Raw genomic sequence first — 10,735 nt, forward strand, 5'->3', positions numbered from 1 at the left:
CACTGTCTCTGATCCTACAGTGAGGGATGGTAATGACACACCTGTGGCTCCTTCTGTCTGCCAGGCATGGCACTCAGTGTAGGTAGACAGAAAGATGGATGGATACATAAGATAGATGAATTTAATCTTCTCGACAAGCTACATGGAAGCATTGTTCACAGAACAAAGCAATAAATGTGCGGAATGAATAGCCATCGAATGGATAATAAATTGTGGTACAAATAATTGTATACAGCTTTGAGAATGCATGTTCAATAGGCCCTTTAACACAGAGATGCTCAAAAACTCAAGTTGAACACAATAAGCAAGTCACAGGGGATCAGGGCTGGATGATTACATCCCGTAAATGTGCAGAGTGATCACAGTCACTTCTGTGTGTGAAGGATGCATGAAGGGGGTTAAAACAAAAACAAGTACATGGTGAAGTGGGAGGCAGGATTGAGGAGATGGTACCTGGGAGGAAGTGGGAGGGAGCCTGGGAGGGACTCGGGGTTGCTATGGTCCTGATGATGTCCCAAGTGTGAACCACCCAACGTGCAAGCTGCCAGCCACAGGGACCATGTAAACATACCCCACACCTTCAGCCCTGGCCCCTCCTTCTTCTTCCCCTGCCCACAGCCACAGAGGCAGCGGTGATGGCAGACAGGAGTCGTGGAGCTCTGGCTCCTTCTTGATCCCACCTGTGATCTCGTCTTCTCTCTGTCCTCTCATGGTGGGTCCTGGATGGCCAGAGCCTAGCATCCAAAGTGGCTTTAGATTCTGACTCCCCAGGTCAATTACTTTACTAAATGAATCTAAACTCATTAATTCCACCTGCACTGGTGTGGAGACTGCAGGGGTGGGGGTTGCTATGGCACCGTCACCATGGTACCCAGGTGCCCAGTGACCTACATCAACTGTGTGTCTGTGGAGGGGAGTACCCAGCATCAGTCAGCTGTGCAGGATGCCCGAGGAATGTGACCCTCTGCCTCACCTCTGTCCCCTGATCCCGCTTCCTGGGGACACCCAGGGCCCTGACCTCCTCTCTACATGTGCCCAGGGCCATGGGGCCAGGTGTGCACTGCAGGGTCTCACTCATCTCCTCTCCATGGACCCTACCTGGGGGGCTCCCATCTCTGTCTGTCCACACAGGAAAGCTGTGTGTGCCCCTAGTACCCCAGAGAGCTTCCCTGGGGAATCAGAGAGTAGAGGAAACCTCTTATGGCTTCCTGCCAGTCCTCCTGAGCCTCACTCGCTGGAGGCTAGTCTGGTCCACTCAGTATCCACAGCCCCTGCCTCTGTCCCCCTGAGGCCCCATCCCTCCCTCCAAGTCCTCCCTGGACAGGAAGCTGGTGTGGCTCTTCACTAGTGGGGAGGATGGGAAGGGTGGGTGGATGCTGACCTAGAAGCCATGTGGTCACATTCCTGCACCCTGCTCCCCATTTGCTTAACTAGAATGGACCATCCACTTGCCCTTCACCCTCTGCCTGACCTGTCCTGTCCTGATCTTGGTCCCACCTGGTTAGAGTCCACACTCACCACACCCTGATAAACAGGTGGGCGGTGAGCATCCCCCAGAAAGTGCCGGCCTGGGGTTCCCCATCAGAAAGGGAGCTCTCAGTTCCCAGTCCAGGGCTTTCTCTGTTCCATCTGGAATAGGTGTGTGTGTACATATGTGTGCATGGCATTTGTGAGTGCAGATGAGCGTGTGTACACATGCACCCGCCCAGCATCTCCTCGGGAACCACAACCATGTTCTCAGTCCCTCACTCGAGGGGGCAGAACCCAGCTATACACTCAGCAGGAGGCATGTCATTCAAGTCTGGTGACTGGGGACAGTCCATTTCTTGGGCACAGGGAACACTCTGTGGTCCACAGGGAAATTGGACCATGTAGTCCCCTTCTCTGCCCTCAGGAGAGAGAGAGATCTGGGAAGTATAAGCCTGAAGGTGCTAGGTGCCCCCCGGTGTGACCACAGGGAGACAACTGCCTGGTAATGTCAGGAGAGACACAAAGACAGACAGAGAACACAAAGACATACAGCAGGGGCAAATTCAAGGTCCAGCTGTGCCCAGAGCCTTCATCCCATGAATTGCCCTTATACATAAGCCAACAAATTTCTTTGCCCTTCCCCCTTTATAAAAAAATTTTTTTTGGCTACCTTGCATGGCATGTGGGATCTTAGCTCCCAGACCAGGATCAAACTCTTGCCTCCTTCAGTGGAATGGTGGAGTCTTAACCACTGCATTGTCAGGAAAGTCCTTGATTCCTCTCTTTTAATACTTAGTGAAGTTGTTACTCAAACACCTCCAAGCAGTATCAGATTAACCGCATAAAAGACTAGTGAATCTTGTTCTCGCATAAGCGGCTCTGGCTTAGGTGACGCAAACAGGAAAAGCCTTCTGCTCCTCCGCCCCATCCCACCTCACATTCTGTGCCCCAGATTCCATCTCATTTTCCTGAATCTCCCAAAGCTACCAGCTCTGACCGGGAAGGACCAGAACTGGCTTCAACCAAGTCCTCCTGAGGCAGATGCCCCTTTCCTGGGGTCTCTCTGATTTCCTGACCTTTCTGTTGTCTTTTTTAAGGACACACGTGGTTTTCTCCCCAAGGATGCAGGACCAGGGTCTGAGCAATAACACTAATAACCAGTCTGTAGAAGCCCCTGCAGGGAACACACCCCACCCCATCCCAGTGGCACTTTGTTTGGAGCCTCTCTCTCAGGTGGGGCCACAGCTGGTCCCCCTGGGAGCCTGTCCCTCCTCTGAGCTTGCAAACCTGTGAGAAGGCTGACTTGCTGTGTCCAGAGGGTGGGGAGGCATGACTCCAGGGCCAGCTGAGGGGTGACGGAAACAGGATCTGGAGGAAGAGGCGTCTCTTGTCCCCGCTGTCCCTGCAGGAAGAGTGACATCAGAGGGGAGGGGCCCGAGGGGGTGTGGGGACAGGGAGGGCTTTTCTTCCTTGCTTTGGCCTCAGTTCCTCCTTCTCAGCTCATATAAAACTGTGTTATTGTTCAATGTTAACAACGGTCAAGTGTCCAGAGGTTTTGGTCACAAGTCACAGGATCTCATCACACACTAGGTGAGCGCAGAGAGCGAGCGCCGTCTTCTGTAACTGACAGTCCCGGGCAGAGCATCCTTGGGGTGACCGAGCTCGGACAGCAGCCTGAGGCCGCCCCTCCCATCTCTGCGCACAGACTGTCTCCCTGGACCTGAGCGGGCGCGGTTACTGAGCGCGGGCAGGCGTCCTGCAGCTTCCAGCCCCGGAGAAAGCAGGCCCTCCACGTGATCAGAGTCCGGGCAGACGTCCGCGACAGCGTCTCACCTCTCTGACTCGGGGCCTGTGTCCAGCCCTGAACCGAAGGCGGCGGCCAGGGTATGAGATGTGCACGTGGCCAGGCCTGGGCCCCTGAGAGCAGGTGAGGGTCACGAGGTGTCCGAGGAGTCTCCTGGAGGTCAGCCGGGAGAGCGAGTGCAGCCAGGAGCAGCCTCGGAGCCCAGCCTTCCTATGGGCTCTCTGCTCCCATGAGCTGGCTGGGTGTCAGGAGCTGTGTCACCTGTGGAGCAGTCCTGGGTCCCTGAGTCATGGTCTACCTGAAGGGTGGGGCAGAGAGGAGCTGGGGCAGCTGGGCAGAGGGGCTAGGGAGGTCCCGGCATCCAGAACCACCTTTGAAGCAGCCCCTTGGGTACCCACGTGGGGATTTTAAGTTCCAGAAATGGCGCATCCACCAGGGGGTGAGCCTCCCCATGGAGGGAGCCCAGGCACAGCGGGCCCTTCCCTGAGGCTGCTCCATTCACTCACGGAACGACTCCTCCAGGACCTGCTCACACGAGCTCTGTTCTTTATGACTTTAATCCAACATAGCTCGTTAATTGTGGGTGATCATTACCAGGGAAAAGCAGGGCAGGGAAATTACTGGATGGGGAGTTTCTGCAGAGTGATTTGCAAACCAAGAATGGACACGGTCGTAAGAGAAATAAGTGTTCTAATTTCAAAGTGAGTGTGAGAATGAGCAGCAGAGGCAGGTGCTGATGGGATCTTGCAACCTGGTAGTTTCTCCATCAAAGAGGGAGAATCTGAAGGGGAGAGGGGTGCATGTATGAATGGCGCCCCCTACAGGTGTGAGGGCGCAGTGGCTGTGCTGCCCCTGGGGAAGGATGGGCAGGGTTCCAGCTCTTTAAGGCCCTGGTGACAGCCCTCCTGGGATGGCAGACTCCATCTGGGCTCTTAGTGCAACTGGACCACCCAGGACCTGGCTGTGAGGGGACATGGCCCTGCCCAGACCCTTGTGCTAAAAAAGCTATTTAGGGACATCAAACACCATCAACACCACCACTGGCCTCAGTATCTTAGTCTAAATGGTCAGGCCAGTTCCATACTGTTGACTTTTTAGCATCACTGCGTGACCTCCTGGCAATGGAGGAACAAAGTCCTTGCCAGGTGTGAGGGCTCGCCTGTCTCCAAGTGACAGTGGACAGAGGATATGTCCACTGGCTCTGCTGCCCTGGGCTGAGGGCCCAGCAAGTGAAGGGAGAGCTAGAAGTTCAGACCTGATCGCGGCCTGGACCAGAGGAACAAGGGAGGCTAAGGAGCTCTTGCAGCTGGGCCAGGCTCCTGAAAGGCAGATGGGAAAGGTCTGTGGGAGGAGGCAAGGGAAACGGAGGGAAGCCTCCTGGGTCAGAGCTCAGGAAGGGAACTTCCAAGGATGACCCTGAGCAGTCCCAGGAACCTCAGAGATGGAGCTGCCCAGATCCGTGAGCAGACAGAGCAATACATGTGTAGGGGAGTGAACAGAAATGCATGGGGAAAGGGAGCAAGGTGACTGGGCAGTGGGTGTGCAGGGCAGGGCCTGGGTCAGGACAGAGCTCCTGAGGGGCGGTGCTTTGCAGATGACTGGGAGAAGATAGGGGGAGAGTCGGTAAGGATGGTAGAAGGGCTGTCCTGGGAGTGGGCATGGCAGGTGCAAAGTCCTGAAGTGGGAGCTGCACAGAGAGAAGGGAGGGGAGTGGGGAAGTAAACTGAGGGCATCAGAGGGGCCTTGAAGATCAAGCTTGAAACTGTGTTGCTCCAGGATGTCAAGAAACCACTGGAGGGTGTGGAGCAGGGAAGCTATACAATCTGTTTGTCTTTAAAACCACCTCTCCCCCAGCCCAGACCTTTTCATACCAAATCCAGCACCAGTGGACTTGGGTACTTCTGCTGGCCTCTCGGCTCTGGGAGTCGGGATGGGAGGAGGACACTCACCTCTGTCTGTCTCAGGATATGTACTTAATCACATCTGAGGTGTCCCTGGAGGCTGGGGTGGGGTGGAGTCTCCCACTCGCTCCCTCCCACGATGTAGTGGGGTGGTTTTGGCAATTGTCCCTTTGATTAGCAGCTGATAATTCATTGAGATGGGGTCCATGGGGTGCAGGCTCGTTAGGCCAGCTAATGAGAAGGCAGGTGCCCCTCCAACCTGGCCCCTCATCAGCTCCATTGGAGTCTTTGTTGCAGCATGATTGCCTGACCAGCATCAGATGCTGCTGGCTTCTTGTCCAAACAAGAGGGCCCCCGGGGTCCCATGAGGCCAGGGAAGGGGGGTGGATGGGAAGGAGGTGGGTCCCAGCCATCTCATTTCTAGCCTCTCTCCAGGGGTTCTGGAGGATCTTAGGGCCTGCTGGGATTTCTGCATCAATATTTACCAGGGATATTGGTTTAGTTCTCTATACTATCTCTGTCTGATTTGGATTTAACAACATAACATGGACCTCATGGAATGGGTTTGGAAGTGTCCTCTCCTCTTGAACTCTCTGGAAGAGTTTAAGAAGGATTGGTGTTAATTTTCAGATGCTTGGTAGAATTCACCACTGAAGCCACCTGGTCCTGGGCTTTTCTCTGTTGGGATGTTGGATTAATGATTCAACCTCCTTATTCATTGGAAGTCTGATTTTCTATTTCTTCCTGATTCAGTCTTGGTAGGTTGTATGTTTCTAGGAATTTATCCATTTCTTCTCAGTTGTCCAATTTGTGGATGTGATTGTTTAAGAAAGTCTCATGATTGTGTGTATTTCCATGGCATCAGTTATAATGTCTCTGTTTCATTTCTGATTTTTAAGTCTTTTCTCTGTTTTTCTTCTAGCTAAGCATTTGCCAATTTTATTGATCCTTAAAAAACAAATTTACTTTCATTGATTTTTTTCTATTCTTATTTTATTTATTCCTGGAGTAATCTTAAATATTTCATCTGCTAACTTTTAGTTTAATTTGCTCTCCTTTTTCTAGTTCCTTGAGGTGTAATGTTAGGTTGCTCATTTGAGAGCTTTCTTCTCCTTAAATGTAGGCATTTACTATAACCTTCCCTCTTAGCACTGCTTTTGCTGGATCAAATAAGTTTTGGTATGAGGAGTTCCATTTTCATTCATCTCGAGATATTTTCTAATTTCCCTTGTGATTCCCTCTTTCCCCATGGATTGTTTAAGAGACCGTGTCTTAATTTCCATGTGTTTGTGAGTTCTTGGCTTTTCTTTGTTGCCAATTTCTAGTTTCATTCCGCTTTGGTCAGGAAAGATACTTGTATGATCTCAATTTTCTTAAAGTGGATAAGGCTCATTTTGTGCCCTAGTGTGTTGTCTCTGCTGGGGGATGCGCTGTGTGAACTGGGGGAGGGTGTGTATCTGCCATTATTGGGTGCAATGCTCTGCGTGTGCCTGCGGTGTTACTTTAGCCTGTGTCTCTCTATTGAACTTCTGTCCAGCTGATCCATCACTCACTGGAAGTGAGCTGCATCTCCTGCTGTCACTGCATCACTATCTATGCCTCGCCTCAGTTCTACCAATGCTGCTTCCTGTGATTTGGAACTATGTGTTGCGTGGATATATTTTTACAATTGTTATGTCTTCCTGAATTGACCGTTCATCATCATACAATGTTCTTTGTTTCTTGTGACTGTATTTACTTAAAGTCTATAATGTGAGATCAGGTATAAGTATAGCTCCCCCTGCTCACTTCTGGTCACTGTTTGGTGGAGGATCTGTTTCCATCTTTTTACTTTAAGCCTGTGTCTGTCCCTGAGTCTAATTTGTTTTTTTTTTTGTTTTTTTGGCTACATCGCATGACACATGCGAACTCAGTTCTCTGACCAGGGATCAAACCCATGTCCTCTGCACTGGAACCTCAGAGTCTTATCCACTGGACCACCAGGGAAGTCCCCATCCTCGTGTGTTAAGGTGAGACTCTTGTAGGCAGCATATACTTGGATCTTGTTTGTTTATTCATCAGCCACTCAATACGTTTTGACTGGGGAGTTTAACCCGTTTACATGTAATTAAATTACATGTAAATTACTGATGGGGAAGGGCTTTCTATTGCCATTATACATTGTTTTCTGTATGTCTTTAGTGACTTTCGTCTCTTACTGCCTTCCATTGTGTTTTGTTTTTCATATAGTGATATGTTTGATTTCTTTCTCATTTTTTGGGTACATCCTCCATAGGTATTTTCTGAGTGGTTACCAATGGGATTACAGAAGACATCTTATAGACATAACTGTGTGTTTTAAACTGATAACACCTTACCTCCAGTTACCTACAAAACCCCTATTTCTTTTTTTAAATTTTATTTCATTTAACTTTACAATATTGTATTGGTTTTGCCATATATCAAAATGAATCTGTCACAGGTATACATGTGTTCCCCATCCTCAACCCTCCTCCCTCCTCCCTCCCCATACTATCCCTCTGGGTCGTCCCAGTGCACCAGCCCCAAGCATCCAGTATCGTGCATCGAACCTGGACTGGAGACTCATAAAACCCCCACTTCTTTACAAACCCCCCTGCTGCTTTATCTCATCCATGTCACAATGACATCTCCATATGTTTCGTGTCTATTCACCCAGTTGTAACCATCTCATGAAGGTTGTGGACCGTGTGTTGTTTTCAAGCTGACTTTTCTGTGGGGAGTCAGGTGCAGTCTTCCTCTTTTTCCCTCCTGTCCTCATCTCTGGATGCACTAACTCTCTGCAGGGTCCCCTTGTGGGAATGGCCTGTGAACTCTCTGGACCTCCATCTTGTTCCTTGAACAGCCCTGTTGAGAAAATGTACAGAAAAGAGTTAACCTGGCACATGAACCACGATTCTTAGAAAGGCTGCTGGCAGTTGTTTTGGGTAAGGGCCTGTGAGCAGGACCATGGAGAGTTCCCGATATGGATGGGAATTTTTTCTCAGTGCTAAAGAGGACTTCCCCCATGCCCATCCTCCCATCTAAACCATTGTGAAGACAACATGGTTGATGCTGGGCACCTGCTTCCCTCCTGGGTCTGGGATTTGAGGACATGCCAGGCAGAGGGTGGCTACTTGGCCAGCCCCCAATGCAACTCTGGGCACTGAGTGTCTGATGAGCTTCCATGGTGACACCGTGTCACAGGTGCTGGCATGACCTGCCGGCATGATCTCTTGGGTGGCTTCTCGGGGGAGAGGACTCTGGACACCTGTGCCTGACCCTCTGGACTTGATGGAGACCCAGCCCCTGGTCTGCTCACCCCTCCCAACAATCACTCTCCAGCCCTCTTGTGGCAGTAGTTTCCTCTGTGGCCAAACTCAGGGTGCCCTCCCCTGACTCTCAGCTCTCGCCTTTATAATCAGGGTGCTTACTGAATTTCTGTTTCCAAGTCCCTGCTGTGCCTTCCACTTCCCTCTCTGCCTGCACAGCAGTCAATCAGGAGCTGCCATTTCTCTACCAGAAAGATGTACCCATCGGAGCCTTGCACCCCAGGAGATGGAGGGGGGCGGGCGAGTCCATCTGGGACAGAGGGCTTCGGGTCAGCAAGTTCCTGCACTGACCCAGGAGCTGTGTATCTGTTTCACTCTGCGGCCACATGTCGTTCCATCATCTCTGAGGAGCAGACTGCCCAGCTCCTCCTGAGTCCCTGTCATCATTTCCCTTCACATACACAGAACATCCACATGACATCTTACCTCCAACTCAGGGAGCAGGAGAGATGCTCGAGTGGGAGTGGCCACTGCACACACAGCCTGGGGGGGATTGGTGAGGACAGGGCCCCGCAGGCACACAAACAGACAGATGGAAGCCCCTGGGACCCCAGTTTTGCTTCCTGCCAGCCGTGTGGCCCAGCAGCTCAGTCACCTGTTGGGAGCCCTGTTTGCTCACCTGGGTCCTGGGTGCTGGCGTCTCCTGGTTTGTGAGCACGGTCCACTCCCACCATCCCTGGAGGCAGTCCCCCTCCTGTCTGGTGTGTGGACCTAAGGTGGCACTGTTACCCCCGTGTCTGCTGCCAGGCTCCAGAGTGGCCCCAGGGCCCAGGTCACAGGGAGGGGCTCAGGATGAGGAACCATTGCATTGGGCATGTGATGTGGGACCCCAGGGTCTGGAACAATGGAAAGGAGGGTCAGCAGAGAGCATATGAGTCCTAAGCTGGGAGTGGACGGTGTACTCCAGGAGGGGAGAGGCTCCCTGGATGAGGACTCACTGGAGACAGAGACAGTGTCTGATTCAGGGAGACCCGGTAACAACGTCCCTTGAACCCCAGGACCTGCCGACTGGAATCTGGCCCCCACCTGCCCCTGCAGCTTCAGTCATGTGAGTAGAACTCCTGGGATTAAAGTCAGTTTGGGTGTGATTGTCCCTCAACGACTGTCTGAGCACCAACAACTGCTGGATTAACACCCCTATCCTGTGTGTGCAAAAGCCTCAGGATAAACCTGGGAGGAGGTGACAGACCCCTGAGCTCACTGACCCTTCACTGGAGCAGAAGTGGGATGTTTTATACATTTTATCATCTTTAAAGCAATGAAAATAAACTGCTTCTTTCTCTGGAGTTTCACAGAGTCGCCAGGTCATGGGGTGGAGATTATGTTATTAGAATAGGATCCCACGAGATGGAATCAGCTTCCCTCCATCTAATTAGGAAGTGATCTCCTCCCTCAGGCACCACCACTCCCAGCCCACCTCCACTGCTCAGGAATTTAATATTGAATGTAAACATTTAATTCTACAGAAGTCAAAACTTCTGTCAAAGCTTGACTTTTCACTAGTGGCTCCTCGGCAGCTGTGCAGTCATTCAAACCTAATAAACTAACTTGGTTCATTTTCTTTGTCTTCACTTAACAGCATAATTGAGTCCCTGGCAGCTGTGCCCAGATGCAGCTTCTACAAACAGGAATTTGCCCCAAATTTGCTCTGAGCATCTCCCCTGGATCAAGCCCAAGATCCCTGAGGCTGGTCAGGGCAGCACATAACTCAGTGACCTCTGCTCACTGTCTCTGCTGGTGACAACGGAAGATGCAGAGGGGAAAGAAGGAGAACTTACTCCTGCATTCATTTGTTCATTTATTCAACACATTTTTGTTGAGTCCCTACTTTATGTTAGACAGTTTTATTCTCTGGAACGCAATCTTGAATAAAACAGACCGAACTCTCAGCCCTCATGGAGAATATATTCAAAAGGTGAAACAGACATTTATTAGATAAAATATACAAGGTCGGCTGGTGATTGGCACCCTGGGGAAGGATGAAGGAGCAGGGGGCACGGCAGAGGAGGAGGCAGGGCTGCCAGGCGCTGTTGTTCAGGTTGCGTGCTGTGTCACTCAAACAGCACAGCTCACACCACAGTCATGTAGGAGTCACACACACTGGGATGGTTTCCTGGCAGATGGCAGTAACAAGTGTGAGGAAGGGTCCATTTCTAATTTACCCAAAACCATCTAGGAGGCTCAGAGCCCTGGGAAGAGGGGGGTCTTGCCAGGATGACACTAAGTGTGGG

The 10,735-nt window shown here is 51.2% G+C and overlaps 1 long non-coding RNA gene across 1 annotated transcript; it reads left to right on the forward strand.

Annotated features, from left to right (window-relative positions):
• The first annotated feature begins 2,592 nt into the window (after positions 1 to 2,592).
• LOC132342605 (uncharacterized) lies at positions 2,593 to 10,393 on the forward strand. Its single transcript, XR_009491053.1, has 2 exons — positions 2,593 to 3,397; positions 7,089 to 10,393. It is a non-coding gene; the product is annotated as an uncharacterized lncRNA (long non-coding RNA).
• The last annotated feature ends 342 nt before the right edge of the window (positions 10,394 to 10,735 follow it).

Source organism: Bos taurus, chromosome 17 (genome assembly GCF_002263795.3).
Source record: "Bos taurus isolate L1 Dominette 01449 registration number 42190680 breed Hereford chromosome 17, ARS-UCD2.0, whole genome shotgun sequence".
NCBI lineage: Eukaryota > Metazoa > Chordata > Mammalia > Artiodactyla > Bovidae > Bos > Bos taurus.